Source organism: Sapajus apella, unplaced genomic scaffold, assembly GCF_009761245.1.
Source record: "Sapajus apella isolate SASKATOON/1434 unplaced genomic scaffold, GSC_monkey_1.0 scaffold39, whole genome shotgun sequence".
Taxonomy (NCBI): Eukaryota; Metazoa; Chordata; class Mammalia; order Primates; family Cebidae; genus Sapajus; species Sapajus apella.
In genome coordinates, this window is record NW_022436979.1 from 6646296 (window position 1) to 6653756 (window position 7461).

General features: G+C 36.8%; 1 protein-coding gene across 1 annotated transcript in view; it reads left to right on the plus strand.

Annotated features, from left to right (window-relative positions):
• Positions 1-7461, plus strand: part of GALNTL6 (polypeptide N-acetylgalactosaminyltransferase like 6) — a 1261291-nt gene that overhangs the window by 1010038 nt on the left and 243792 nt on the right. The window lies entirely within an intron of this gene.

Below are 7461 nucleotides of genomic sequence, written 5' to 3' on the forward strand. Positions count from 1 at the left end.
TTTTTTTTTTTTTTTTTTTTTTTTTTTTTTTTGAGACGGAGTTTCACTCACGTTGTCCAGGCTGGAGTGCAATGGCGCGATCTCGGCTCACCGCAACCTCCGCCTCCTGGGTTCAGGCAATTCTCCTGCCTCAGCCTCCTGAGTAGCTGGGATTACAGGCACGCGCCACCATGCCCAGCTGATTTTTTGTATTTTTAGTAGAGACGGGGTTTCACCATGTTGACCAGGATGGTCTCGATCCTGGTCATGATCCACCCGCCTCGGCCTCCCAAAGTGCTGGGATTACAGGCGTGAGCCACCGCGCCTGGCCGAGATACTTTTTAACTGGAAAGAAATGCAGAAATGAAAGTCCTTTGAGGAAGGGCAGAGATTTTATTGTTCCCATAGGACATCTGTGCTGCTATATGGCACCTAAGAGTTTCTGGCTTTGTTTTCTTTCTTTTCTTTTCTTTTCTTTTTTCCAGAGACAGAGTCTCTCTCTGTTGCCCAAGTTGGAGTGGCATGATCAATCTTAGGTCACCTCAACTTCCGCCTCCTGGGTTCAAGTGATTCTCCTGCCTCAGCCTCCTGAGTAGCCAGGATTACAGGCACACACCACCACACCAGGCTAACTTTTTGTATTTTTAGTAGAGATTAGGTTTCATCATGCTGCCCATGCTGCTCTCAGCCTCCAAAAGTGCTGGGGTTAGAGGTGTGAGCCACTGCGCCATGTTTTTCATTTTCTTTTTCTGAGACATGGTCTTGCCCTGTCGCCCAGGCTGGAGTGCAGTGATGCGTCCTCAGCTCACTGCAACCTCCACCTCCTGGGTTCAAGCAATTCTCGTATCTCAACCTCACATTTAAAATAATACATACCAGAGTAGCTGGGAATACAGACACACACCACTAAGCCCTGCTAATTTTTGTAATTTTAGTAGAGACAGGGTTTTGCCAAGTTGGCCAGGTAGACCTTGAACTGCTAACTTCAGATGATCCACCCTCCTCGGCCTCCCAAAGGGATGGGATTACAGGCATGAGCCACCACACCTGGCCATTTTTGTTTGCTTGTTTTTGTTTTTTGTCTCTCCTGAATTATATACTTTACTAGCTAAAGATTAATTTTTCCCTTTCTCAGAAATCCTGGCTCTGGTTTTTTAAATGACTTTGAATTTTCTAAAAATAGCTCCAAAGCGCCAAATGAATTTGTAAGTCCCTTAAGTTCAGAGATGGGTTCTAGACAGCTTGCTGATTTATACATGCAGTGTTGGGTTTTACTGGGAGGCTGCGACTCCCCCTTAATAACAGCATCTTTGATGTGGCTCATATTAACTTATAGTTGTTTAAATCCATAGTTTTCATTCCTGATTCTGGTTCTGTCTTAGAAAAACAAGTAACAGAAAATCATTATTTTTATGGGAAAAATTACTCTTAGTCCCAGTTTTTAGAGATGATCACGGATAAGGTTTGGCTCTGGGTCCCCACCCAAATCTCATGTCAAATTGTAATCCCATGTGTTGGAGGTGGGGCCTGGTGAGAGGTGATGAAATCTTAGAAGTGGATTTCTCATGAATGGTTTAGCACCATCACCTTGGTGCTGTTCTCATGATAGTGAGATCTCACGAGATCTGTATGTTTAAAAGTGTGTAGCACCTTTCACCTCACTCTGTCTCTCTCTTGCTCCTACTATGGCCACATGATGCGTGCACCTGCTTCACCTTCTCCCATGATTGTAAGTTTCCTGAGGTCCTCTCCCTAGCTGTGCTTTTTGTATAGCCTGTGGAACTCTGAAGCAATTAAACCTCTTTTTTCTATAAATTACCCAGTCTCCAGTACTTCTTTATAGCAAGGCAAGAACAGACTAATACTAAGTCGTTAAGTCAAATCGTCTCCCAAAATGTTACTTATTCAAGCTGTGAATATGCATCTACAGGTTAAAATAACCAGCAGTTAATAGTAAAACAGTTTAAAAACTATATAACCTGATGTTTGGCAAAATACAATAAGAAGGTGGTGAAGTAGTTGGAGATTTGTGAAATTTATAAATGGGATGTTGCCTCTAAAGTCTTTAGAGAGTAAAAGCATAAATATACCAGTTCTTTGATGATTTTCTTTGTTAAACTAATTTTTAAAATAATTTTGTCATACCTCAAGACAAACAATCTTGTAAAATGTTCATTTCTGGCAGTCTTAAAGATTAAAGAAACTACTGAAAGATAAGAAGTGAGTTTTCATAGACGAATGGGAAGAAGATAAGATATTTAATAGATATATTGGTGAATATGGGAGATTAGCTAACTAAGATAATTAAGTTGAATGTTATTCAGCTCCCTGATATCTGATATAATTGATTATGAAAGCAAGGCTAAAAACAGGCAGAGATCTCAATAGTCACTAGATGCAAAGAGCAGACCACGCAGCTAAGATGAGAAGAGATGAGGCACGTACAGAAGAATTGGCACAGATATATGCAAATCAGATATTAAGAACTCTATAACCACATGGATTATTTAGACTGGAAGCTAGGATGTTTTCAAACAAGGCATTCTTGATTAATTTATACTGCAGTGGGGGTGGGGGGAGGAATTACAAGTTCAGTGGGGTTTTCTTGTTAATAATTTTGGTCCCAACACTTTGATGTTTATGCATGCTATTTTCTTATTTTGATAGCTACTATGTTTTATATTGAAAGCATTTGTCATTGTCAATATTCAGAATTTTCTTTCTGTGTGGAATATTGGGTATTTAGTGGATTGGGAGGAGTTGCTTTGGGAGAATTTTTTGTAGTAGATAGTTCGCAAAATTTTTGCTGGAGATTTCCTCCACATTCAACCAAAATTTATCTAGATAAACATTTTACAAAGAGTCACAAGGACTTTAAAACTGCATAGATACCCTTGTGCAGTATTGCTGGGAATGTAAAATGGTGCAGTCACTATGAAAAACAGAATGGTGGTTCCTCAAAAAATTAAAAATAGAATTACCATTTGACCCACCTATTCCACTTCTGGGTATATGCCAAAACAACAACAACAACTGAGCAATTTCTTGAAGAGATATTTCCACACGCATGTTCATAGCAGCATTATTTACAATAGCCAAAAGGTGAAAGCAACCAAAATGCCCACCAACTGGTGAACAGATAAACAGCATGTGGTATAGAAATACAATGGAATATTCATTCAGCCTTAAAAGAAAGATAATTCTGACACATACTACAGCATGGATGAACCTTGAGGACATTGCACTGAGCCAAGTAAGCCAGTCCAAAACGACAAACTGTATGATACCACATTGATGAGTTATCTGGAGTAGTCAAACTTATAGAAACAGAAGGTAAAATGGTGGTTGCCTGAAGCTGGGGAGAGAGGGAAATGGGAAGCAGTTGTAATGGTTTTAGTTTTGCAAGATGAAGAAGTTATGGAGGGTAATTGCACGACAATGTGAATATGCTTAACACTACTGAACACTTAAAAATGATTAAGAAAGCAAATTTTATATTACATGTATTTTACTACAGTTTTTTTTAACAACAAAGGAAACCTGAATGGGTGAAATAAAGGCGTGATCTAAAAGAAGCGAGAGGTTTGTTCTCCTTTGTCAACACTGACAATTCAGATGTTAACTGTATACAGATTTTTTCTTTAAAAGACAACAGTATGTTTTTCTAAAATTAAGCTACTTTCTAATATTTACTGAGTAAAGCCTTAATAGTATCTTTGTCAAAATTCTTAAATATTTTTAGGGTCAAATAGTATATTACTGAATTACTGACTTTGGTAGGATATTTACATTTAGGCATTTGAACTGGATTATCTTGTACGTTGCTCAAATAAAGCTTGTGGTCTATATAGCCTATTTTTTGAAATACATAGAATGTTTAAATGTAATAAAAGTACTGAATGATTAAAAAGCAGAGACATTTCCATTGTTATAAAAATTGATTGATTATGGTAAGTTCAAAACAGCAACAATATTTCACAGAAAAGACCTCTGAGTTTTAACCATTTTCTATTTACATATTTTTTTTCTTTGAGGTAAAAGTTATGGCATCAGAAAAAAAGATATAGATAAAATAATTTGGAACTATAGTTAATTTTATATTGCCTGATTTGGAAAAAATACGAAGTTCTTATTCTAGATTCATGTAAACAGAAAAATTATTAACCATAAATTCTACTCAGATTACTTCATTTTTATTTAATCTCAGAGGATCTTTAATTACAACTATTTTTGAAAAATGTAAAATTCATAGGAAAAAATATATAATTGAAACATCAAGCAAAACCAGTTCTTAAATAGTTCTTAAGAAAATACAGTGGAAAGGGAAAAAATAGAATTCAAATATTTCCCTTCTAACTGAGTATGCATCATCTTTTCAAAATTAAAATAAGTAATGAATGTACAAATCAAATTTGTAATTAATGAGCTGAAATAAAAGCTTCATTGCAGATATGCTTCCTTTTTTGTATAGGTGGTGTTTAGCCTATTACCAAAATGCCAAAATATTTTGTGTAAAATAATCTTATTATTTGCTTTTTGCCAAATGCATTCTAAGAGTACATGCTCTATAAATACATATGACAAAACAAATAAATATTTTAACTTTAGGTCTCTTTCTCCCCCTAATTCTGACACGTTGTCTTTTTCCTGAAAAAGGTCTTATCTCCTTTGTGCATGGTGGCACCAATAATATTTTTTTTCATTTTTGGGCCTTATTTATAAGGTGTTGCCCAAAAAGCCTTTGATATATGAGCCTTTCATAGAAAGAAGAACACACCCATGCACAATCCTAAACATGGGAAAAAGCTTCCCCTGAGGCACACTAGGTCTGTGGCTCCTCACTACTCCATAAGGTGACATGCCATGGTGAATAAATAGGTGCTGTGTTCTAGTTTAAAACTTGGTGTTTTGTTTCTTTTTTGTTTCTAATATTTTCTCCAGAACTATTACACATTCAAAGCTATTCTGAAAATATATGCAGTTGCCCCTTGAACAACAGGGGTTTGAACTGTGCAGGTCCCCTAATATGTGGATTTTCTTCTGTCTCTGCCACCCCTGAGATAGCAAGACCAATTCCTCTTCTTCTCCCTCCTCCTCAGCCTATTCAGCATGATGATAAGGATGATAACCATCGTGATGATCCACTGCCACTTAATAAATAGCAACTGTATTCTCCCACAGAATTCGTTGCCGTGTGTGTATATATATATTTATATATAAAATATATAAAATATATTATATATATTATAATTTTATATATATGAAATATATAATATATATTTTTTATTGAACTTTAGATTCTGGGGTACACATGAAGAACATGCAGGATTGTTGCATAGGTACATACATGGTAACATGGTTTACTGCCTCCATCCCCATCACCTATATCTGGCATTACTCCCCGTGTTATCCTTCCCCAACTCACTACCCACCACTGTCTCTCCATTAGTCCCCCACAACAGACTTCAGTGTGTGATGCTCCCCTCCCTCTGTCCATGTGGTCTAATTGTTCAACACCCACCTATGAGTGAGAACATGTGGTGTTTTATTTTCTGTTCTTGTGTCAGTTTGCTGAGAATGATGTTTTCGAGGTTCATCCATGTCCCTACAAAGGACACAAACTCATCATTTTTTTATGGCTGCATAGTATTCCATGGTGTATATGTGCCACATTTTCCCTGTCCAGCCTATCATTGATTGGCATTTCGGTTGGTTCCAAGTCTTTGCTATTGTAAACAGTGCTACAATGAACATAACATGTGCAAGTGTCTTTATAATAGAACGATTTATAATCCTTTGGCTATTTACCCAGTAATGGGATTGTTGGATCAAATCGAATTTCTATTTCTAGGTCCTTGAGGAATCGCCACACTGTCTTCCACAATGGTTGAACTAATTTACACTCCCACCAACAATGTAAAAGTGTTTCTATTTATCCACATCCTCTCCAGCATCTGTTGTCTCCAGATTTTTTAATGATTGCCATTCTAACTGGCATGAGATGATATCTCAATGTAGTTTTGATTTGTATTTCTCTAATGACCAGTGATGATGAGCATTTTTTCATATGTTTGTTGGCCTCAGATATGTCTTCTTTTGAAAAGTGTCAGTTCATATCCTTCACCCACTTTTGAATGGGTTTGTTTGTATTTATTCTTGTAAATCTGTTTTAGTTATTTGTAGATTCTGGATATAAGTCCTTTGTCAGATGGGTAGATTGCAAAAATGTTTTCCCATTTTGCTGGTTGCCGATTCACTCCAATGATTGTTTCTTTTGCTGTGCAGAAGCTCTGGAGTTTAATTAGATCCCATTTGTCTATTTTGGCTTTTGTTGCCCATACTTTTGGTGTTTTAGTCATGAAGTCCTTGCCTATACCTATGTCCTGAATGGTTTTGCCTAGATTTTCTTCTAGGGTTTTTATGGTGTTAGGTCTTATGTTTAAGTCTTTAATCCATCTGGAGTTAATTTTAGTGTAAGGTATCAGGAAGGGGTCCAGTTTCTGCTTTCTGCACATGGCTAGCCAGTTTTCCCAACACCATTTATTAAACAGGGAATCCTTTCCCCATTGCTTATTTTTGTCAGCTTTGTCAAAGAGCAGATGGTTGTAGATATGTGGTGTTGCCTCCACGGCCTATGTTCTGTTTCATTGGTCTATGTCTCTGTTTTGGTACCAGTACCATGCTGTTTTGATTACTGTAGCCTTGTAGTATAGTTTGAAGACCAGTAGCATGATGCCTCCAGTTTTGTTCTTTTTGCTTAGAATTTACTTGGCTATGTGGGCTCTCTTTTGGTTCCATATGAAGTTTAAGGAGGTTTTTTTCCAGTTCTGTGAAGAAGGTCATTGGTAGCTTGATGGGGATAGCATTTAATCTGTAAATTACTTTGGGCAGAATGACCATTTTCACGATATTGATTCTTCCTAATCATGAACATGGAATGTTTCTCCATCTGTTTGTGTTCTCTCTTATTTCCTTGAGCAGTGGTTTGTAGTTCTCCTTGAGGGGGTCCTTTACATTACTTGTTAGTTGTATTCCTAGGTATTTTATTCTCTTTGTAGCAATTGTGAATGGCAGTTCGTTCTTGATTTGGCTCTCTTTAAGTCTGTTATTGGTGTATAGAAATGCTTGTGATTTTTGCACATTGATTTTGTATCCTGAGACTTTGCTGAAGTTGCTTATCAGTTTCAGGAGATTTTGGGCTGAGACGATGGGGTTTTCTAAATATACAATCATGTCATCTGCAAATAGAGACAATTTGACTTCCTCCTTTCCTAATTGAATACATTTTATTTCTTTTTCTTGCCTGATTGCTCTGGGTGGAAATTCCAATGCTATATTGAATAGGAGTGGTGAGAAAGGGCATCCTTGTCTAGTGCCAGATTTCAGAGGGAATGCTTCTAGTTTTTGCCCATTCATTATGATATTGGCTGTGGGTTTGTCATAAATAGCTTTTTTTTTTTTTTTTTTTTTTTTTTTTTTTTT